The 25,213-nt window shown below is 42.1% G+C and overlaps 1 long non-coding RNA gene across 2 annotated transcripts in view; it reads right to left on the reverse strand.

The window, feature by feature from the left end:
• Positions 1–24,260, reverse strand: part of LOC116428731 (uncharacterized) — a 92,753-nt gene extending 68,493 nt beyond the window's left edge. The window contains exons 1-3 of one of the 2 annotated variants that reach the window (XR_004235329.2): positions 24,179–24,260; positions 23,910–24,116; positions 9,551–10,471 (exon numbers count right to left, since the gene is read on the reverse strand). This is a non-coding gene — a long non-coding RNA (uncharacterized LOC116428731). Of the gene's footprint in view, positions 1–9,550; positions 10,472–23,909; positions 24,117–24,178 lie in introns of those variants that run through there. The other variant, XR_012999514.1, reaches the window with a different exon arrangement.
• Positions 24,261–25,213: the final 953 nt, after the last annotated feature.

Genomic DNA, 25,213 nt, shown 5'->3' on the forward strand with positions numbered 1-25,213 from the left:
AAAAATTATGTTAAACAAAGTTTTATCATTCTGATCAAATTAAAGGTTAGTTAGTCCTGATTTCATGTTTAATATTGCAAGAGTCGTATAACAAAACAGTATCGACGTCGTCAATAAAAGAGTCAAAAATAAATGGCAGCAGATGAGTTGTTTCATCTCGAAACTCAGCTTCTTTAGGATTAATATTCCAATATTGATGAAAATTTAATGTTGCACGTTTAAGACAATTTTCTAAGATACATTTCAATTACATACATTTTTAATTAAAAAAATTTAATCGTCCGATATTATCAAAGGAAATTGATTAAATCCTAATGAAAGTGTAACGATAAATATCTTACTATTAAGAGAGAAACATTTAAAAATATCTATCAGATTAAAGTTTAAAAACCACCACACGTGTAGTTCTACTTCAATACGTTTATATCGTAATAAAAACAAAGTCCTTAATCAGCTTTCACGAAGTGAACAAATGCTATCTGGATCCAACTAACCTTACGCGTAATCCAGTGATTGGTCGCGCGTGAAATCGGCGTTCTAGAAACGGGAGATCGCGAAAGAATGGAATTTCGAATTTCAAGGGGGTTGGCTTGTGGTCTAATTGGCCGGGTCGGAAACTTTCGAGCGTATTTGTAACAAAAGAACGACCGACGGAGGTAAAAAGGTTTGCTCGATATTCATTTGTCTGGGTACTGTTTGAATTTGATGGAAGTTTACTCGCGACCCGCTCGTTTACAAGGCTAACCGTACACAAGATTCCGTAGCTGGCGTTTTGTTAATGGAGAACACTCTTCGAACGAATCGGATTGACACCGTTGCGATTTCGATACATCAAAAATACTATGTTAACAGAACAAATGACCTGTTCCGTGGAAATAAAACCAGGGTTTCGATTGACAAACGATCAACCAGGCATACTCGTGACACGAATTAACACAATCGAGCCCTGAGTTCGCAAAAGTGATGCTGAATGATTAATAATCAATCACCCGCCTGTTAATTCCGATCGTCTTGCGAAACACGGAGTGGATTAGTAATTGCAGCAATTATTTGCACTCGTTATCTGAACGTGTACTTTGATAAAACTATTTAAATCATTAATTCAATTTAATCAATGAAACGAACGATATTTATGCTGTAAGTCGCATTTGCTTGAAAAAGTAGGTTTATTATCATTCGTAATCATTAAAACTTGAAAGTCCATACGAAATCCTATCTAAGTATCGATGTATCCTAACTAACCACAAAACCATAAATACATAGAAAACGAAATTCAGCATCATTTAATTCCAAAAGAAACTTCGTCAGCTTCCTTAGCTGCGTGCATCAGCTTCACGACTTTTCACAGACGACGAAGTGTAAAACATCCCGAAAAATACCCATTTGAAAAAAAAGAAGCAAATTCTCCAGGTCGCAAGTCCGTTAATTCCTTAACAGGTGAAAATAATTGGTCCCCACGCAACGGGGAGCACATTCTGGCAAGATTCGTATCGGAAGCGCGGCGAAAGTCAACGTGGGCGGGGGAGTAACGAAACGACAGGATAATTAACGAGATTGCATGCGACCGCGTCGATGGGATATATACCCGGCCACGTGTTGTGGAACGAACCGGGCCCGGCTGCGAACAAACCGTTACGTAGACGTCGCCGATAGTGCGGCGAGGGTGGGCCGCGTGAGTGCGAGCGCACCGGCGCACTGCCGAGCCCGGATTAGCAGTTATTAATTAAGCTTAATTGTTTCTGTTGGGTCGACGCTGGCCGGGTTTACAAGGTGTACGCGTGTCTACCACCGCCGACAACGTGCGGAGGAACACGTGCGTTCGCGGCCAGGCTGTCTGCCACGCCACGTGGACCGCTATTATGGTGTACGCGACGTTGTACTGCCCCGCCGTGCAGCGCCCCACCATTCAGAAGGTGTATCGAAGCCCACGCGAACCTGAATGCGTGTGAACCTGTACATGTACGTGTGAGAGACCGGGTTATCCGACGCCTCGTGTTCATTTTCACGATCGTTTGCTTCACTCGCCTGTGGCCATTGGCTCTCTGTCCCTCGGCAAGTTGGTAGTCCATGGGACTAACGGAAAAATCAGTCCTCGAGAAACGCGGGTAAGTGACTACGCCGATAACGCGGAAGCCATAAACGGCGATTGCTTGCGGACAGCACGGACAACGCATGAACCCAAGAAGCTTACGTTGCGGCGTGGATTTCAGATTTCAGTGATACTAGGTATAGATTGTCGGATTAGAAGGATAAACGATGAATATTCTATAATTGTTTTTTTTATTGGCTGTAAGACTTTTCTATTCATTCGTTTATTCTGGATCGAACGTGACTAAAATGAAATTGGTGGAATTAGTAGGTTGTGGAATGTGAGGGAATTAATAATCAGAAAATTTGGAAGTTATTAATGTACTCGTTTACGTAATTCTCGTGATTTACTTCGTTGTCGATTCATTTGACAGAGGTCATTACGCGTTTGAGTAGCATTTGTAATGCACGAAATATATATTCCCTCGTAATTGTACAGTCTGGACTGTACGGTAGGAAGAATTAGGTCGATCCACGTTAACGATGTCGGGTGTTATCGTGAGAATTTTGGTCGTTTCGAGGTCGTGAGTATTTTCATTGTTTGAGGTATTATGTTCATACGTGTAAAATGAAATTGTTTGGAACATGGCTACGTTGCGTGTGTTGTTACCAAAGAAATTTGAAAGTAATTAATTCCGCTTGTAAACGAAAAGAGACGATAATTGGGACATGGTTTTTCGTGTTATATGTTACTGATCATACAAGAATGGGCAGGGGATCATGAAATTACGCCAACAGTATGCGTATTATACATGCATTTTATTTCTTAATACGATGAAAAATGGTTATTACTACACTGCGGTTTTAATGAGTTCACAGCGTGAACGGACGCGTCGAACATCATAAACAGTAAACTTTAACGAAGATTTAATAAATGCTTCAACTTCTTTGGAAACATGAAAATCATCAGTGAAAACTATCAGTTATCAATTAATCCTAACTACCGAAAGGAAGATAAAATAATGATTGCCAATTGTAATTACCATTAATTATCGCTGATAATTACTGTCCTTTTCAATACATTTTGTAATAATATACCTTAATTGAATATTTTACTATATAACATACCATAACGAAGTGTACAGATATGTTCAAAACCATACTCATACTGAAAATAATCTGTCTAATAGGACGTCCGCAAACGTCCGTTTACTGCGAGCAAGCTATAAATTTCTATTCCACGTTTATATAAGACGCATCAAAACCTGATAAACAAACCAAATGAATTTTGCTTTCTTTAAACGAATCGCTATATTATTTACCCTTTTGCAAAATAATTCACACCAGAAAGAAAAGAATAAAGCGCTTCATGAGTTTTAACAATAATTCCACCTCATATATTTTGTATTTAGAAAATCCTTTTCCAACTCTAGCATAATTTCTAAAGCAATTAAACTGCGAATAGTTATCAGACCATTCCGTACACCAAGATTAAGCGGAACACAATAAACAAACGATCGTTACGCGCTTCCGCTAAGTTTCATAACGCTGCACGGGTGTGTGCACACCGTCACGGCACCGACAACTCGAGAAAACACCTGTCTTCGCCCCCTCCGATTTCTTAATCGTCGAAAATTCCCCAGGCCGTAGATAGAGCGCCCTTTATCACCGGGCAAAAGGAAATACTTGACGCCGTTAACGGCACTTTCTGTGCGCGTCGGGCGGCGTGCGGGTCGCGTGCAGATTACGAATCACAAGGGGAAACCGGAGAGCTGAGTTACCGCGGGCAGATCGAGTCAAGAGATAGGAATTTTTAGGGCGAGCCTGAGTAACAGCGTAAAGGGGCCCCGTACGCGTTACGATTTATCGCGCGGCCAATTGTTACGGCGGATCGTAACGCCGCGCTCGATGGCCGGCATGTCCTGTACGCGCGATCTTGTCCATACGCGCGATAAACTATTGCGCGACGAATCACCGCGAAATCTAGCACCGCTGCACGCAAGGTGAACCACGTAACGTGACCGCTTCTATTATTTTCATCGTTAGCGCGTCGATTAACGTTTTCCCTGTCGTGGATCGTGATCGATGGACTCACAACTAGATCAACTACGAACGCGTAATATAATAAGAGAAAGAACGTGAAGATGTAACGTTAAAGGGACGTGCCATTAATCTTGCAAGCCACTATTTAACTGAATATTTCATCGATCGCTTTACATGATCTTATTACATAGACGAAAGAAAGTATTTTTTTCCTACATATTCCGTTGAATTTTTCTTAATCCACATCACTTTAACTTGTTAACTGTGGAATTTAGGTTCAACTATCTCTTGATTTAAAGTGTATACTCTTCAAACGCAGGACGAATGTACCTAGAGTATATTTTAATGAAGAACCAAAGCAAAGCAAGGAATAATTATATGTTCATCTAAAAAAGTAAATAATACATTATTAAAAGAGTTAATAACATTCTAAGCTTTAAAATGACGTGATACATGTCAAACGCAGTTAACTGGTTAAATTCATCCCTTTACTTTACGACGAAGCCCAACCGCGGTCGACCGAGACCGCGTCACGACACACGCGACGATTATCATCGGTACAGTCGGTATCGGAGCAAAGTTGTACAACTTGCCGCGCGATAAATCGGCGAACGCGTACCCCGCGAATGCACGCGTTCGGCTACGCCTCGGAGGAAAAGAAAACTCTCATTACCATTATTATACGGACGTCGGCGAGCCGTGAAGTTGCCGTTGCGTTCCCTCGGTGCCATTCTATCGTGCGCGCGAGCGTGACCTTTTTCGCTTCGAAAGCTTCGAAACGTCCGGTACCGGGGAATAAATCGTTCCGAGTAATAAGATGGCTATCTCAGTAGCCGTAACCGACTATTTAGGCGACCCCGGCTGAATATTATTATCGTTACGTTTGAAAAACGGGTGAAACAAAAGGAGGCGGGAAAGCGACGCTCGCAATGATCGCGTAATGGTCATGCACGCGTGCGCGCGAGCGTTCTCATAACCCGCTCGATCGCGCGAGCTCTCGCGAGACCGCTGTTGCGACGCAACGATACCTGCGCGGCGCGGCGCGGATTTCATTGAAATTCTTCGCTTCTCAGCTTTCGCGGTAATGATATTCGCGGCGGGCCGCGAATTATGCAACGTTATCCGAGAGAGAGAAGATTGCGGTGTCGATAAACGCGATGCCGATGAGGCAACGGCTCCAGCTCCGGGAAAAAGAAACCCGTCTCGGGAACCGCAACATCGGCCGAGACCGTTCGTGGAAGAGGTCCGCGCTCGTTTAATGGCGTGAATTACAAGTTACAAGGTGATGGGGGTCCCGCGTTTAACGGAAAACCACGGACCCGAAGGATGAAGTTGACTCGTTCCTTTTAATTACTATAATCTCGCCTCTCGACGCCGCGCACGACACACGGCTGGCTCGCTGATTATTACGCAATCGTTAATCGTTAATTGATACCTGCGCGGAAAGTTTACGCGCCCTTACGCCAGGGAACCCGATCGGACAATTTGCGGGGAACGTAAAGGACTCGTTAATGATACTTCGTATGTGAGTTTATATGAATAGTTTCAGACTTTATGTACACAGGTTTTAATAAGCTAAATGGATGTGTGCTCGCACGCGCGTGTTCGAGCTATGCGAGCATCCTGAACGGACTCGAATACTTCCAGAGAAGGAAAGTTTAGGAATTGATAGAATAAGAATTTATATTCGGGCTTACTATTAGAGAAATTTCTCTTGGATATTAAGGACATCCTGTAAGAGAAAATTGTACGAATATCGGTTATCCTAATGAATGTTTTTCATAGCAAACTTTTATATTTGAATTAATTTAATTCCATTCAATTCAATTGACTAATTTAATTAAGTTTAATCTTTATTGAACGATGTCCACTGTATTTCGCGTCTTTTCAGATATTTCCGTACGGTTACTATTGATACTTGTTATATATTCCACAACGCCACAGTTATTTTCGGCCAATTCAATAAGAAATGTCCTCTGTGACTAGATCAATTTTTAGAATCTCTGCAACCCTCTCTAGATGCTTCATTATTCCCCAACTGTGGGACATCTAGAGAGGCAGCACTGCAATCACGGAACCGCATTTCCATGCACTCATAATGTGTTTGAATATGCAAATCCAAATAGAATAAAAATGTCAGCGGCCTCTAAAACGATGAATTTGCATAAAGACCCGTGGCTTCCATGCCCTGGTCCATTCTCTTTTTACTCGGACCCTGGGTCGATTAAATCATTCCATCGAATGCGACATTTTTTCCCGGCGAGCCTCCGTGTAAAACAGAATGGCCCAGCCGCCGGATATTTATTTGTCGCGCAGAAACGACTTATTCAGCGCGCCGCGCCACGCGGTTAGCTAACGCACGCGAAATAAAAGAGAGGAGCGACTCACCGGGCCCGATATTATACGCGACGCGAACCACAGAGCTGTTGCTAGCGATGAGTTCGCGTTACGTAGGCATGCATACACGGTACAGAGAAATAACTTTGATCACCTTAATTAATGAACTATGACCGTCGTTGACTTCACGGTTTCACCTTCAAGACTTCGATACTGTAATATCTTCATGATTATTGCTTTTATACATCCGAGGATAATGAGGAAAACTTAACTGATTAAAATTAGAGTACTTTGAAATCAAACATTTATAAAATAACAGAAGGTTCCAAGGTTAGGCTTCTTTCACGGCATTTTTTGAATTTTTTAAGATTTTATTATTAAAACGCTTCATTGGGTCTTGACATTTCATATTAAAAATAAATATTCTATTATTGAGTGTGATACCACGAAATGACAAAAATTCTATTGCCTACCCAAAGCTTGCAGTAATAGTAAAAATTGCTTTGGAGTTATACTATTTTATATATTTTACATATTCTTTAGATTAAAGCTTTAATAATGAAGTATAATAAATATGTTCTATAATGATTATTTAATTTTCCATTTAAAGGGAAATTTTGAAAATCATTATATAGCCATTGTATCGCTTTTCTCCACTTTTTGTCTTATCGAGTTAATCGATGTGGCAAGTGAGCCATTCAATTAATAACTGCAATGTTGAATGTTAATAAAATACTAAAATATGTAAATATTAATAAATATTCAGAAAATAATAGAAATTTATAATGACATCTTTTTTAGAACTAGCAACGTCTGGGAACTTATGCATAAACAGCAGAGCATGTAGAGACACGAACACATTCGAATACAGTGCGGAACAACCGGTAGCTTTCCGCGTAACTACGATTCGATTTGAAGCGGTTCATCGGCTAGCGATAACGATATTCGTCAGGATGTTCGCATACTACAGGTTCTGGCATGGAATATCAAACGCAATGCCTGACGTTTCGCGGCATGCACACGTTACTACGTATTTCTAAAGGAGCAAGAGAAACCTCCAATCGTTTCGCCGAGGAAAAACATCGTATCCGTAACTTCGAGGAACGATACGGTGGAACGACGGGGACTGAGAGAGTTGTCTCGATGGTTATCGGCGTTGTCGTCGTGGTCCAGACGTTACCGGAGTCCGGGTTTCTCAAAGAAGCCACTAGTGGATACATCACAGGGATATAAATGGACTGGCGTGGACACGAGAAAAGCTTGCGCGTATTTCCTCTATTCCCCTTTTGTTCGATTGTACGTGAAAAAGTTCCCTTGATCTTGTATATACGTTTCGTAACACGGGAAAAGGCAGGTTTCGTTATTAGATGTATAATATTAGAATCTCTGCAAGAAGTAGTTTCCAAAATAAGATGTGACATGCTTAAGGAAGAATAGAACTATTAGAATAATTTTTAAGTTGTATTAATAATAATCTTATTCAGTAATATTTATGTGAACTTAAAGCTAGGTTTATGGAACACGTTAATTTGACTTAATTAACTTAAGTTAATTTGAGTTAATTTGACGATTAATTTTAAAATATCAAATTTTACAAACATTATTTAGTAAATGCTTATGTCGATTTTGATTGATGTAATAACTCAAATGTATATTTTAATTGTCTAATTCTCAAATACCTAATTTCCAAAATATATATGAACGAATATCAATTTTTCTACGACCAATAAAATAAACTTTACAATAAATGTCCGTAAACTTAGTTTTAATAACATTGTATTCTATAAATTGTATTCCATGGCTTTTTTTCATTCTGATAAGTTTTACTAAATTACAAGTGCCTTATTGGAAAATGTGAATATTAGAGATATTTTAACAGTATATTAGACATGTTTGTATTACGTTTGCCGTGATTGTGTATATACTTAACTGACCGAAGTCAGCTCAAATAAATCACAGCTCTCTGGAAGACAGGGACCAAAATATTAGTTCTGGAAAATGGAAAAATATAGACTGGGAATACCCGTGGGCCCACTTGTGACTGAGGGTTCAGTTCCAGGTCCTCAGATGAGTCAGGAGCAAGGGACGCGGCCATTGTCTAAGGAAAAAAGTGTTTGGGTGTTTATTTTCTAGGATTTATTATCTAGCTTAGAATGTTTGAGGAAAGAAGCCGAATGTCTAAACTAGTATTTAACATAAGATAATTTTGGATGCGTCCTACTACCTAAAAATAGAATGCCTTGCTATAGAACTGCAGGAAGCTGATGTTAGTTTTGTGGATATACAAATAAATTTACCATGGGGTGTGTTGGTTGCTTTATATTGTTGCAGTTGAATTCTATTATCACAAGAGCCTATTGCCTTTCAAATAATTATTAATCCTTTCATTCAAAAGCTCTCTATTACCGACACAACAATACATGCGTTATTTCATGTATTATAGAAAGTAATATTAAAATAAATTTCAGTTTTCCTCAGTATCATTTCAATATTATATATTTATTATTTTTTGTTTCAAAAATACAATACAAATTCCAACGATAAACACAGCATTCAGCTAGTCTCAAGACCTACACACTCAAACTAAAGAATTAATAAGAAATAATTCCCCATCTCAGCAACAGAAATCACCTTCTCAAAGTCTAATGCACAACGATTCACACCCACTACACAAAATTTCACGCACTCCCTCACAATTCCCCACGGTTAAATTCTTCAAAAAACCTTCGTGGGGATCAGCTCGCGCACCTCGAAGCGCGCGCGTCTCCCTTTTCCCCTTACACATGGCATACGAACTCCCTATCGAGCCCATCGGTCACGGGTATTGAAATAAACAAACAAGCGTCGGGAGCAATATCCCACTCGGTCAATATTTACCTGACGGTTAGTCGACTCGAGTTCCCCGCCAGTGGCGTCGGCCGCCGCCACTTCCACCTTCTCAGTATCGTCGGTTTCCTCTTCTTCCGTCGTCCTCGCTGCACCTCCGTACCCGTTGCTGTCTCCATCCAACCTCGCTCCTGTTCTTCCTTCGTCGAAGTTCCGAGCAGCCCTCATAGGATGAAAAGGAAGAGGAGGAGGAGGAACAGAACGCTCGTCGAAGCGACGGCAAGGCAGCGCAACGGCGCTCGAAGGCGAATGGAGAACGAAGACGAAGGACAGCGAGAGGAAGGAACCCAGTCCGCGAGATAGGGGCGCGGGGGGTGGGAGAGAGCGAAAAGTAAACGTCAATGTAAACGCGGCGTTTACATTTACGTGTTTGCCAAGCAACTCAAATATTTCGTGCCGTGTGTGCCCCGAGTGTCCGCGTCTCTGCGAGAGCGCGTCATTCTCTGTGGTGGTGTGCGCAAGCACGTAAACCGCACGTGTGTGCTTTGCGTCGGTGGATACCCCGGGGTGCGCCCAAATGCGTGAACCAGAACGGCCGCGTCGTGGTGTTCGTGCGAACCGTGGTTGCAGGCTACGACACAGCGACGTTTCAGCTACACGCAATGTTTATCGAGGCCGAGACCCTTGTTTCTTTATTTTCCTTCCACGATGTTGTCTTCCTCCTCTGCCTCCTTCCCTTCACCGCCAACCGTTGCTCCCCTTTCTTCTATCTCCCACCTTCTAGGTTTCTTGTTCCTCTTCTCTCTCCCTCTCTCTCTCTCTCTCTTTCTCTCTCTCTCTCTCTCTCTCCCTCCCTCCCTCTCTCTCTCTCCAGTAGAGCCGGCGAGATACGAAACCCTTTCCGGTCTCCCGGACCACCCCAGTACACGCTTCCTGTCTGCGTCGTGTGACCGGCTACGGACGGAGATCGTTCGGGTCCCGCTTGTATCGGTTTTTCGTGGAAAGGTTTCCCCCCCTGCAATATTCAATTCGATCGGCGCAACCAGAACGCAAGTGGTACGCCTCAATGGTAAGCGATACCGCCTCTCTGCGGAAACGTGCCCCGACTTCGATCCTCCCGATGCTTCCTCCCCGGTTGGAAATTCCTTTTAAACGATTCTTCCTGTACTTTATTACTACATATTTTAGTCGTCGGGTCAGCGTGCCGGGTTTTCTAGAGCAGCTCTGTTGGTGGTTCCTTAGAGGAAAGTTTGTGTTAGTGAACAGTGTTGAATATTGATGGGTTGATTTATTAAGTAACGATTAAATGATAAGTGAATGGAAAGTTTTATTCGATTTAATATCAACTGTGGGGTTCATGATGTAGAATATATTTAACGCAGAGAGCAATTGGCTAAAAAGGTTTATCAACTTTTTTCATTGTAGTGACATCTTTTGTTTCAAAGGTAAGAAGGTTTTTAAGGAGTAAGTAATAAAATAATTGGGACTATATGATCCAATGAAGTTCATTTTGATAAAGTAAGCTTTGTCCTCACTCCTGAAATGCTATTGCCAAAGGAAAACATGTTACTGAAATCGCTGTTCTATGAGACCGTCATCAGTACCGATAATGTGAATAAATGTCTGAAATACTAATATTATCAGTTAAAATGATTTCTACCAATATTAAAATAAAACTAACAGAAGGCTCTTATCAACTTAGAAAATTAGTATCAATTCCAAAACATTTGGTTCAGAAATAATATAAAACTTGTAACTATAAACGCTATTTTCCTTCTAAATTTCAGTTCCTTGTGTGGCAGAAAATATAAACCGTTTCTACCAACCCTAAATCATAGAACAAATACGATCACAAAACAACCCGGTAACGATTTATTCCCTTCGAGCAAAAACCTCACAGTAACCGCTCACCTCGTCGATCGCTCATTATTAGCTGTACATTATCAATTTCCAGGAGGTTCGTCGTTCCGTTAACCACCGCCCCAATAAAACGAAAGTGTCCCGGTCGTCATACAAAATTCGACATTATAACGCGATCCGCGTTCGCCATGAAAATCGAGCTGTAATCTCGATAAGACCGTCTTGCAGCCGGTCCCGATTGAAATTCACCGTGCGTCGTGGTATGGAGTCATCGGAAACCAAAGAGGGTGGGTGGGGTTGCTCGAGAATCCTAATTTGTTCGTAACTATCCGCCGACGCTCGCGGGGGTTGGCGGAAAGTGGAGTGGCGGCCGGTGGGAGGGTGGTCGGGGTGACTGAAAATAATCCGGTAGCTGCAGTAAAGCGTGGAAAAGCTCGAGGGTGAGTTGGTCGACACGAGCGCGCAGCGGGGGGTTGGACGCGGCGGTGAGCGAGAGGAACAGGAGTCGCTGTAGAGGGGAGAGGGTGCAGAAGAAGGCGGAGAAGAGTGTGCACGGCACGGAGAGCCGTAATTCCTTCATGGAAAATTCAAGGTTTTTCATTAGCGTCCCTCGTTTCCCCTTATGGCGGGGTAGTTCGCCACTCGAGCCTCGGCTTCACACCCCTTTACCCTGGCATGGTAGCAGAAAGTTTCGGCCGCGCGGCGGAAAACTCGACGTGGCGCATATTTCATATATTATTTTGCGCGACGCCGGACTTGGAGAAGCACAAGGGCTGGAGGGTCGAGCACAGCCGAGCGAGCGAGCTAGATAGCTAGCTAGCTAGCTAGCGGGTGGGTGGTTTGCCAACAGAACTGAACGTCACTGCTGCAGGGTGTTTGCGCGGCCCTCTTTCACGCTACCAGCCCCCGCTGCCCCCGCTGCCCTCCTGTCGGGGGCCTTCCATCGCCGAGGAACAAAGAACGCTTCGCCCCTACCACCGCGGACCGCCTCCGGCGTTAATATTTTAAGCATACTTTTCTACCGCCAACCAGGCCTTTCCCTTCTTTCTTCGTTACCCTCTGCTACCACTTTCCTCCGTCTCCTTCCCGCCGTTTCTTTTCAGATAGGGGAAGCGGTTCTTTCATTCCCCCTTACCTCGTTCCTCGGCGTCTTTTCCGACCAGAAAGTAATAGAGAGAGTCAGAGAGAGAAAGGGAAAGGCAAGAAACGGAGCAGGTGAAGGCGAATGCGAGCAGAAAAAAAGGGACTGAATTTTGCAAGGCAAATTAAGTGCGCGGTTTCACGACAGTGGCTTTCACACCGTCCCGAGACTCGGCCGGGATCTGAAAGGGATGTTTCGAGAGGATATCTCAGCCTGGCCTCGTCTTCTACCTCCAGGGAGACGAGCCTGTTCCGCGATTACGTACCGAGGTTCGTAATGTGTCTCCAGAACATTCTTCTCCCCCTACCCTCTTATCCTTCCCAAAGGGGTCGCCTTTGTCTTCCGGCCGGTTTTTCGGGGAAAAATCCGATTTGAATATCGGGGCGGAACAAAAGAATCCTTCAAGTATGAGGCCGGTAAACAAGGGATTCGATTCGACGTTCGGAGATCAAAGGCGTGCGCGTACTCATGCGGGCATGAAAATAGTGGAGAGTCGAAGAATTTAATAATCGAACGCTGGAGACTGTGAATCCTAGGTCAATGATGGATTCGAACGATGATCGGGATACGTGCCGCGCGATCGTCCGATGTTCTTTTACTCTAAATTCCACATTTCAACTATTAATGTTACTACTTCTTCTAGTTAGCAGTTATCAGTCAGTATTATAATAATTATTTATAATATTCTCAATAAACCACTGTCAGTTGATCAGTTTCGGTCAATTTATTAAAAAATTCACATTAAACTTCCAATCTCTATTATAAAACTTAAACAACGGTTTCAACATTCCCACGAACGGTTACGTGAAAAGCGCACAATTCCCGCGCGCGAGCGACACATGAAAATACTTAGGTGAAGTGCTCGGCGGACAAAGTGTTACCATTCCCCGCGGCGTGTACCCAGCGTGCTCGCGGATCTCCCGTCGAACGATACATCATCTAAGTTCCCGAAAGTAATTTAACTTTTTAATCCGACCGCGTTAAATCGACCAGCGAGACGGCGAAACCGCGGTAACGGGCCGCGCGGGCGGTATTAATGGCGCGACAAAAATGTTCCGTTCGATCGATAAGCCCAGTCCCCCGCGTCCCCATCAAATATTTCGTACCTCGGGGAGAAACTTTTCCCGAATGCGGGCTCGGGTACGCGCTCACCTATCTATACGCCGGCTGCCGTGGCCATACCTATGAATAAATCGCGTTCGTGGTTAAGAAGTCATGGAGAACCGAGTCACTTTTCATTCAAACTTTTATGACTTTTCCACACGACAACCGCGTCCCTCCCACGCCCGTTTCCACCAGCGAGCCATCGTCTCCTATCTTCTTCTGCCGGTCGCTCCCGCCCCTATCTCGCTGCGCTATCGAACGTTCCGCCGGTCCCGTCGTTACGTTATTTGCCCGTCGTTCGTCGAGTCTTTAACCATTATCGAGCGGTCGCGACGACGCCGCCGACGGTCGAGTTACGACGCTCGACGGTAACCGGAGCGACCCACTAGCGATATTTTTCGATCGAGGGTGCGGTGCATGTGAGCGACGCGACGCTCGCGCAGATTATGCGGTTAAGAGGCAGTTTACCTTTAGAACATCCTTCGCGTGATATTCGAATGCTTTGTTTTCGGTGTTTACTGCTGTCTCAATGGACAGCAGCGAGTTTAATTTTTCATTTTGTTACCGGATAGTTGGAATCTTCATTTCCTTTGTTTGTTACATTCCTTTAGGAAAAAATAAAGTTGAATTGTAAAGTTTCATGGCTTGAATGGTTTGGTTATCTGTTTGCACGAAACTTCTCGATGTGTTTGTATCGGTAATAATGCTATAAAATGTAATGTGTGAATAGAAACCGAAGACTCTAGTAAAATGGGAAATATTGGAACTGAATCATTGTTAGAAGAATGAAAAATATCTGTCAGAAGTAATCAAGGTATTAACCTCTTGTCTTACGATTTATTTCATCCTGAACGTCCCTGCTATTTGATTTTGCTGCGACACTGTGAATACAACTGTTACACGAAAAATTTGCAACATTGAAGCTTTATTCAAATTTATTTATGAAAATAAGAAAATTCCAACGTTTACGATACTGCAGATACATAAAATAATTTATAAAATCAAATCACGCACGGGGAACACGTGTGGATGAGACTCGACATTTTCACGCAAGGGGCTAAGCTTAATTTACGAACAAAAGTGATCCGCGAACAGCTTCAAAGGTCCCGACCCCGTGAGAATTTTTATGCGTCCCGACCAAGCGATTCGCATACTTTCTAAATGCAGAAAAGTCCGCAACCCAACAATGACTCATCATTATCCGCATCAGGCGTCCATCCGAGCGGGCCCGATGGCTCCAAGAAATAGCCGGAATAACTCGGGATCGTTTAACGGGACCGTAACGTATCTCTCTTCTCAAATCAGCTAATCCCCGATGGAATCTCGTGTTCGGTCAAACATCTCTGAATTTCAAGACACTCGAGAGATCCTGACGGTCCGGGGATTCCGCTCCCAGGGCTCTCGCGTCTCCGCGCGGTTCCCGGCTGTTAACGGTTTACGGCCGCAAGCAAATTGCTAATTTTCGCGGATAACAGTAGCCTAGCGAGCGAGCGCGAAGCTAAAAGATAAAAAGGCGTGGCGGTGTTTCTAACCGCGGCGCGATATCGCGTTTCTGCGCCAAACGCCACTGGTATCTTCCGCTCGGAACCAGTCTATAGGCTTCGTCCCTATCGCTCGGCGGCAACCCGCGCGTTCCCGGGTGCCCGGTTCCTAGCTCCCGCAGGTGAAACGCGATTTCTGGCAGACGTCCCTAACGCCGTTGCCGGGGGGTTGTTGAACCTGCGACCCTGCTGCCACCTTCGAGCCTGCAGGCCTGTCGTAGAGCCCGTAGGCCGCCGCGGGATATAACGTGCGGGGGCCGTTTAAAAGTTTTCCGACGTGGCTCATTAAACTATCAGAAGTTCTGTCTGAAAGCGCAGCTGCGCCGCTGTAATTGCCGACACGGGCCGTGCACGCTTCGCGCTCGTGACATTCCCGGCTCCCCTTCCCCCGTTGCCCCGACGAAATCGGCCGACAGCGTTGCGGGTTTAAGTGATAAACTTTACCCGCTTGGGGAGCCTCCCGCTATATCTACTTCGGCCGCGGTTATCCTCCCCCGCGCGGACCCTCTGCACAGAACCGTACCATTTCCGAGCGGCCAACTTGCCGGCACTTGGCCGACTGGAAAATTTTTCTTTCGATGGAACTTTGTTACCCGTGGGGAATAACGAATTGTCTGGGGAACGGTTTTTTTAGGTCTGCACTTAAAGGGTGGAACCGAGCCTTAATCTTTTGTAGTTTTCGGTATTAGGTTTAGTGCAATTTTTTGGGTATGCGGAATACAGTAAGTATTGAAACGTATGAATTATTTGTTGCTGGGAGCTGTGTAATTATATTGTAAAGCTGAAATGTACAGGCGTGTGAGTTTGTTTAATAATACATTTACCATTTTTGTCATTTTTAATGATCCATTGTTTTTACTTGCAAAAACAGTAAAATGTTTTCTGTCATACAAAGCAATAAATGTGCGAATATAAGTAATTTTTAAATATATCTTTTCACTCTGATTTTACTATTATAAAATTATGTCTAAAAAATGAGGAACTATGGAAACTTCGATGGTTTGTTTCACCCCTTTTGTTAAACTAATTTTCCATCGCAAATAATTGTGTTATGTACACTGAAGGAACGAATTTCAGAAACTTATCTGCACACAACAGATTTGATGCATTTGAGATATCGACGTTTCCATAAAGCACAATAAAAGGAACTGTTTTACTGAAATTTAAAATAGTTTTTTCATTGCAGTCGTAATAATTAAATGTTCTGCAAAAATATTAAGTTTTATGCAAATTTGGTTTTTGCGAACCAGTTCATAAAAATGAGCATTTGCATAAAAATTTGCAATCCACTCATACAAACGATTCGACTCGTGGATGTTTGAAATGGCGGAAACGTCTTTAATGGACGGACGCGTTAACCGAATGCACTCATGAATGTCAATCGATTCTAAATCTGAGATTCGTTTCGTTGCATTCGATTAGTCACCATAAAAACCTCTGCCATTCCAGAAACTGGTATCCGGCACATACAAGATCGAAAGTATATTCCTATTTCGAGATACAAGCGTGTAACGCATTGTACATATAAATTACATGTGTCCAACAATGCGTGTACAGATTTACAAACATAACAAGTTGGAACATACTTCACAAGGAAACGTGCATGATCATAATTAGAATGCGAACTTGCGAACACTGCACACAGCATACGCAGCTACGTGAAATATAAGACAACACAAACGTAGGAAATATTTATTATCACGCTACATGTATCTATGCGAATGCAGCTTTGTTACAAAATAATTTGTTAATATAAAAATCGAATAAAAATACATTTCTTCAATTAAAGGTTCAAATAAAGAACGAATAAAATACGAATTCTATTATACCGCGTAAAACATTTAGTTACATTGAATTCTACGCAACTGCGATTCTTATAAATGCATTAAATCCGCGGTCCGCTTATTTTAATTTTCCGTTTGCTTTTAAATCTAATAAAACCATTTATATTTGCTCAGCAGAACTTCATTAAATTTTTGTTGCTAGAAATTAGTGAACACTCATAGTAATATTGTATATTGTCACAGTACTCCAGCAATTTTCGAATGCAGCTTTGTGTGACAGGAGGTATTATTATAAATCATTAACATCTAGGTTTACGTCGACTTTGATTGATGCAATTCTACTAATATGTACTTCAATTATCTATTTTTAAACCTCTAACTTCTAAAACTCCAAAGAACAAACATGAATTATTCTAGGCGTAGTAGAAAAAACCGTACAATAAATATCCATAAACCTAATGTTAATGCAACAAAGTGCGTTATCATTTTAATCACGCATGGGAAACTTATTTTAACCCGGCTACCGATTAATAATACCTCCCGCAGAGAATTGTAACTCGCCAACCGTTTTCGTTTGTCGGGTTAGATTTACGTATCTCGACAGGCACATCTTTCGAATCAGCTAACCGTGGATATTCAGACGCGATCGCGTGCAGTCGAGGCGTGACTTATTCCGTTGCTCCGTGCCGGGAAACTGTGCAATGCAAACGCGCGTACGCTCTGCGAGAGGAACAATGAAAACGTAAGAGCCGGAGGAAATCATTTCACGCTATATTGCACGTGACACGCACTAATTCGTCGTTTATTCGCGTAACCGTTCGCCCGTGCGCGCGGTAGCCCGACTCGCGACGTCCGCGCGTGAAAGAGGATGCTCGGAAACGGCCATTATTGATCCCGCGTGGAAACAGAAAGTCCGTACGGGACATTTAAGGATGTTTCTTGGCGCGTTGACTGTCCTGAGCCGACATCCGTAAAAAGCTTGCCAGATTTAATGACACAGGAACTGAAGAGATGATTCATGTCGATGGTTACCTTTTTAACCGTTTGGGTCCCAAGCGGCGTGATCGCGCGTCTCCGTTAAACTGTCTAAAAGTACCAGCTTATCGGTTTGTAGAATCAAATTAAATTTAGTTATTTGCTTCCCTTCTATTTATTTATTTCACTTTTATTATTACCCACTTAGAAATGGAGAAATGGAACGATCGCTCTGTCTACAGTTTCTTTATGTAAAAATGGAAAAAAGTGGTGAAAAGCACTTTTCAACCAAGTGTTTGCAAAAACTTGTTTGACTGAAACGGTTAATTTGGCTTTTTTTTTCATATATTGTCGAAGTTTAGTGAATTTCGTCTGTTCGTGAAGTGCATTTGAAAAGCTAGATGAAAAATTATGTCATTTACATGCGATTAATGTAACAATGAATGAATGAAAGAATGGTGAATGTTTCATAAAGTAGTAATTATTATTATCAAGTTGAGATTTCGTAAAATAGAATTGTCAACAAATATTTATTTTTGTTATAATGCTTCCTCTTTTGAAACAAATGTTCATCCATGTCTCATAATTAACTTGTTACTATCGCAAGGGTAAAAGAGCATTCGTTAACTATCGACGTAAAGATGACCTCTAATAATTTTCCAGTCAGAGTATAAATTTTACGTTTACCGCTGTATGTACCTATTTGCCTTTGATCAATGTGATCTGAATAGTATTCATACTTATTAAGCTCATTTATATTCTTCACTGCGAGTTTAATTTAACCTTGTACACAAATGGTGTGAAGATCAATAGAGATATTTTAGGTTTCAATTCCTACATTAACCATCATTTGCCAATGCATATATTATTATAAACAAATATCATATTGCAAACTATGTGCGACCTATTTTCGTACAATCATCGAGATTCTGATGCGCCTACATAATGTTTACTATGGATCACGAGTGACCCAGCCATTGGTATTCACAGTCTATTCAGCGAGGATTAAGAAGTTGGCGATAGAAGATTTGAATACATTATGTAGAACAGGAGTGACGAACTTCACAACTTAACAGATTATCCTAATAGTTGGCTGACTGACTACTCCCACTACGTTCCCGCATAATCGCATAACTCAAGATTAATAACACGATTATGATGCAGCGAAGACAATTCCTGTTTTCTTTCAACTTCTCGTGACCTTCTCGTTTCAGGCAGTAAAAACTGAGAATATATAATGTGTAATGAAACAGTGAGCATTGCAATGAGTTTATAAAATGGTTGATGGTACATTTAAAAAAGAAATATTCTATACTTTCCCTTTTTACTGTCATTATATAAACATTTTAAATTGAGGATTCTAACTGTCAGACGATTTTACACAACATAAATAATAACATAATTCGCAATGCCAATAAGAAAGCGACGTAGAAAGCCCCAAAGAAGAATGAAAGACTTATTATAACAAAGACTTCAAAAAAGACTAAATCGGGATTAATTATTCTCGCGTTATTACAATAACAATTGCAAAATACAATACGTCGAGCGCTTTTTAATCCGCCCTGTAGTCTTCCAGCAGATTAATCCGCGTCTATTAAAATCTTATAGATCCCGGGCCGCGCGCCGCAAGTCATTACGATTAACGAAACATTGAATAAACACAATTAACTTCCGGTATTGCCGACTCGTACCGGCTGAATATTTATTTTCCCGGCCGTCCGAATCGGTCGCGTCGGCCGGACTTTTTCACGAAAGAATCGGTATCAGTTTTAAACGCAGAAATAATACATGAGTAACCAACACGATTCGCTTCGGCGTGGATTCGTTTTAACTGCCCCCCCCCCCCCTCCCCGGCCCCTGTAAACACAGGTATTTGAGCGCTACCGAACAAAAAAAAATTCTCTTTTTTCCCTCCTCTTTTTCGGCAGCTGCCGATTGCGATGCATCTAGTCGGACGACGACGAGCAGATCGATTGTTTTATTGATTCTGGTGCCAGTGAAATTCGCAGTTCTATCCGACCATGCTGGCCGGAAACGACGCCCCCTCCGTAATTTCGAGACCAGGGAAAACAAGTTATCCGAAGCGTTTACGCGTCGACGTGGAACAGTATTAAAAAAACCCGGGGAAAAAAACAATCGCGGGGAAAAGAAAAAAGTTGAAATTGTCCTCGATCGAGCAGACAGCGTCTACCCGGCCGCGAGCGTACGTCGGTATTTCAATTTTCGCGGAAATCTCTGCGGCTTCTGGCTGCATCCAATCGCAGCCGCCCCCTTCTCTCCTCCCACTTCCACCTCGCCGCCCCGTTAATCGATGTCGTTACATAAAAAACAATGACGTCTACTCTGCCGCGCAACGCTTCCCGCCCCCGCTATAAAACCGTTCCGTTTACGTAATTCCATCGACAACGCGTTCGACGGCCGCGCGTAACGACGCTTAAAACCGTCGTATCCGAAAACAATTTTCGAATAACGAGCCGCGCCTCTTTCGCTGCCCGCCTAGCAATTATAACGGTCGTTGTTGCCGGTTGTTGTCGTTGTCGTCGTCGATAGCCCGACATAATCGTGCGGCAATTACCGGCCGCGACAATCGCCGCGTTTCGATCGCGCGCGATGCACCGCGACGGTCCCGGAGATCGTGATCGTTTCTCGGGAATGTTCATGGACAAGAACCGACGGGGGAAGCAATTCTGATGGTGTTGATTTTCATTGGCCGGAGGCTTAAATAATTCCGCCAGTAATTTTCGTGAGGACGTTTGCGAGCGTTTCTTGCGGGAATTGTTAATACGGGTTTATTTGAAGTTTTAAGGAGTGTTTTCCACTAGTCGTGAGCGAGAGAAAAAGTCATCCGCTAATCGAGAGAAAATTGATTCAAGGAATTATTTAAGTAATTGCCGGCCACTTTATTTCACAGATTACTGTTCGACGCGCGTTGTAAATGTTGTTCTATTTGTCTGGATTAAGGGAGCAAAAAGTTTCTTTCTTCCAATGAAACTGAAGGAGCGTATCTACTAGTGTATTTAATTTAGAAAAGAATGCAAGATGTACAAAATGTCGGCAGATTGAAAGGGGATATCGATTTTGACGAATGTTTTGTCAATTGAATTGTGCAATCGAGCAAATTAAATTACATATTTTCATTATTTTTGGAGGTTCATTACTTGAAAGAGACCAATTAAAATTTACTGCTGTAATGTGCGTAACCAGACCTGTTTATCGAGAATTGTCATGTTGTCAAAGACCTATGTAACGGTGACAATTTGCAATTTACTCCAAACGAGAGTCAATGAAGATACATTGTTGAACGCAAGTACATCTCTGACAGAACTATTCGGGCCCACCTGTTAGTATAATTTTATTAAATATTCAGGTGAATTCGGCATAACAAGAACATATTTGTTGTTTGTCACGTGTATGTTTGTATCTAACGAACGACAAATAAAAATATAGATTATGTGAACGACTATTATCAAAATAAGCAACGGTATTAATGTGACTGTACAATCATAATAAAATCAGTTACTGTAAAAAAATTACGAATACAATAACGAAAATGATTTTAATAATCAATATGAAAATAATATTAACATTGTTCCAAACTGAATTCAAATATGATACATGATACATTAATTACTGGCTCGTATTATAATAAGATTGTAATGATTTAAACGATGGGAAAGTTTGAAATTAATAATCGTATATATATAATCGATGCATTAGTAATTTAGTACCGATGTACAAGCGATATTAAATCGGTATAGAACTATAATAATTCAATGCTGATACCAGTATCCGTATTCGCATTAATTTGCGTCGTTAATAATTATTGTTCTAGGAAACGTTCTCCGTGCATTGTTTGTACGAACTGTCAGTACTATTTATTTTTCTGTACACTATGCTACGATTTTGACAAAACTAATAATTAATAAATAAAATTAATTAAAGCATAAGCTGTATAAACAGATTATAGCGATAGCAAGGTTTAAAAAAATGTTTTGCTATATAGACGAAGGTAATAAATCATTCGAGAAAAAATATTTCTGTATTTTAATATTTTCTCTAGATTTAGGGGCAGTAAAAATGTTAATTTCAACAATTATATTCAGAGGACGAGGGTTTTCGTAAAACGAATATAAAACTAGCAGGTTTATGGGCGTTGATTAAAATATCCGAGTAAAAAAACATATTTTATTGATTATCGCCGTCATTCAACGTTTACTTCGCATCTTGGATTTATTTTTGTATATGGAATCAACCTTTGCCACCGGCCTGCGCCAACGATCCATCCTTTATTTTGTGAACGCAAACTGCACGTCAAAGGGACGAACAACGAATCGGCTGCCGATCTTTTTTGTACGGTTCGTAGAATGCAAATATTGCCGGTCTCCAATGCGTGGATGGGGGCACGGTTGAATAGACGAGAATGGTGAACGGTTTTCCAGTATTCGTTTGATTCTGTGTTGCCGTGTTGTCGCATTAATTAGATTTTTATCGGTGACGCGCCCCGAAATCCACGGTACGCTTTTCACAATCGTTCACAACGCTGTTGTTTTTGCCGGGTCGATCGTTTATTTGGGAAAGCGAGGCTTCGTTCGTTTTGCTTTGATCCGTTTTTCTGTTGTAACGAACTCGGCGACAAAGGAAATCAAAACAATCGAGTATTTTAACTTCCACGAGTCATGAAAACTCTCGGAGTCGTTACCTCTCCGTATAGGTTCCTCAGACTAGTCATCTTCGCGGCAAGCGAAGTCGACGACGACTACAACCTTTCCTAGTTTCCTTTAAAAAGGTTGCATACTTAACGTAACTTTTCTTTCATCAAACAGAGAAAGTCAGGGAAATAGTTATAAACTAAATTGTGCTGTTACTTTCATCACATACTAATTACAGTCAAATTACAACATCTATTAAGATAAGGTACAATACTATTTTTCGCGTTAATAATTCCATTAAGATAAAAAGCACATTACACAATTAAATTTTCTAAAAATCTCATATTAATCCTTAGTCGAAAATTCGATAAGCAATAAATGCATAAAAACTCATGATCTAATGATTGTACAAGCAGTTGACGAGATTCCAGCTGGCTCATTTTCATTTTATTCTTTTGCACACGCTCTCAGCGATCATCGTCCTCCGCTCACAAGCAGATTAGACAAGGAAGGCGATGCTGCGATTATAAATTGACCAACAAAACGCAATTACAACGGTAAAATCGTTAAATAAGATTCTTTACGATTCGCGGACCGCGAGTACTGTCGGCGGAAAGATGTCAGCGTAGCGTCGGTGTTTTGTGCTTGAAGACACTTTTTGCCGAAACGAGCTTACTTGTTACCAGATGCAAAATAAACGCTTCCGCCGGTCCCGCTAATAAACGTTCCTGTTCACCGAAACGAACAGCCGGTCAACCCCTGTCCAGTGAGATGCAAAGGAAACAATTCGATTCGAACTTTTTCACCGGGCGTTCGCAGCGAAGTTCTGATTCAGTGATTCGAATTGGCCGGCGATTGGCCCGCAGCCAGCCTTTTTTCCGCCGTGCAAACGCACGCGGGGCTTTTATGCGCGCGTACCCCGCGCGGCCGTACTTCATTTGCACGCGCAGGGCCGCGTCCCCGCGCGCATTGTGCGCCGCCCGACGTCCCCGTCGACGGATGTCTGCAGTGTATTGCTGTCGTTGCCGGCGGAACCGACATTATCTAACGCATCTCCTCGCCGATACGCTGGCAAGATAAAACACCCGTGACGCGGTGGGCTCTAATCATTTTTCTGCCTGGATTTCCCGCGACGGCCAAGCTGCTAGCGGAAATTGATCGTGTCCGTAACTTTTTTTACACGTTGGAAAGAAGCTTGTTGGTGTTAGTGTTAACTTTTATTCTTAGTGAAAATTTGTCGTACCGCTGTTGCTTTGGAAGAGAAGATTACAAAGAATTATGTACGATTATTAAACGTAGAACTTGCTGTTTTTTCTGTATGAATAGAAACATGAGGTATCTATGTCACGCTAATTTTGTTTATTCTTTTATTCTTCATGTGGAACTAATGATATAAAACATTTGTGAGTATATCGCAATAAACAAATGCGAAGATATATTTTGATTAAATATGCGATACGAAATTATTAAAACTTGAATTTTTCCACTTATATAATCCATAGACAGCGAGAATAATGTATTATATACAATGCAACACACCATTTTGCTGAACGCAATCATTTTTATTGTCCAACGTGCGGTAAGTTAAATTCACCGATCGATGAGATATAATATTACATACGTGGCATAGCATCAGAGTGAGGAATAAAACTTGAAGAAGCATCGTTGCAAGCGGGAGGTTCGACAATTCCAGGGTCATCGTCGCCGCGGCCTCGCGGATTCGAAGGAATTACCCGGGAAAAGTGGAGACTGAGGACGATTTTCCCGTAGATCGTAGAACTACAGCCGCTCTATGGCCGCCACGACATGTGCGTGTTGCAACATTCAACTGATAATATATCAAAATTACTCGACCTTTATCTTCCGGCGAGTTCGAAATCAAATATTTACCCGGCTATGTACTCCGTACAATTGAATTTTTCATAGGATCGCTGCCGATACCGTTCGTGTCGCCTCGTCCGTTCGGTCCGCGCTACTAACACGATCACGTCGCCATCGTGAAATCGTTCGTTCGCGACGCCCCGTTTCCGCGAACTTTTAATTATGCACATAATAAGCGCGCATTATTTAATCGTGCTTGACTGGCACCGCCATTAACGATTCCTCGCTGTTTTACAATGCACGCGGGGAACAACGGGTGGATGGTGAAATTGTATCGGGTAGATTGGAAAGTAATTTCGGTATTTCAGCGAGCTAAGATTACTATTTATTAATAGTTAATTAAGAAACAAGAGTAACACGGCACAGCGGGACAAACTGTGGCGAACGTTATATAATATAATTGATCGAATAAAACAACACCGGAGCAAATTGATTTACTTGCATCCACAAAACCGACATTAATAACCCAACAAACCAGTTTAACCTTTCGCGGTCCTACGTCGAATTGGTCTCGACACTTAATTTCATTACAGCGATTCCATATTTTAACAGTCTGTGAAATACCTATTTCTAATTTTACAATCGGGTCGTATGCAAATTTAATCGAAATGTTCCATGAATATTTTAAAATTGCTGTATTAAATGAAACCGTCGAAATATAATTAAACGAATTTGGTATCGATCCTGAAATAAGAAATCGAAAATAGTTCAACTGCTTCCATTGTTTCTATAACAGAGATGAAAATTGTTCGCGCGCATTGATGTAGCTCTAATTGTTCGCAATAATCGTGGTTCCATTCTATTTATCGTTCGGCGTCTGTTGAATTTTCGTTAATTACAATTTCACGATCGCCCTCTATTAATCACCACCCCTGGCCAGGGGGACACAGAGATTTGCTGGTGCGCGTTCCCAGCCCCCTTTTCCCGTTAACGAAGTCAAGCACCGTCTCCGCCGCGACTAACCACCGTTTTGACAAGCCCGAAACTTTTCGTCCGTGTCCGTATTTGATTTCAACCCCCCTCCGTTTTTAAGGGTGGAAGGGA

The sequence above is a fragment of the Nomia melanderi genome, chromosome 10 (assembly GCF_051020985.1).
Source record: "Nomia melanderi isolate GNS246 chromosome 10, iyNomMela1, whole genome shotgun sequence".
Lineage (NCBI taxonomy): Eukaryota > Metazoa > Arthropoda > Insecta > Hymenoptera > Halictidae > Nomia > Nomia melanderi.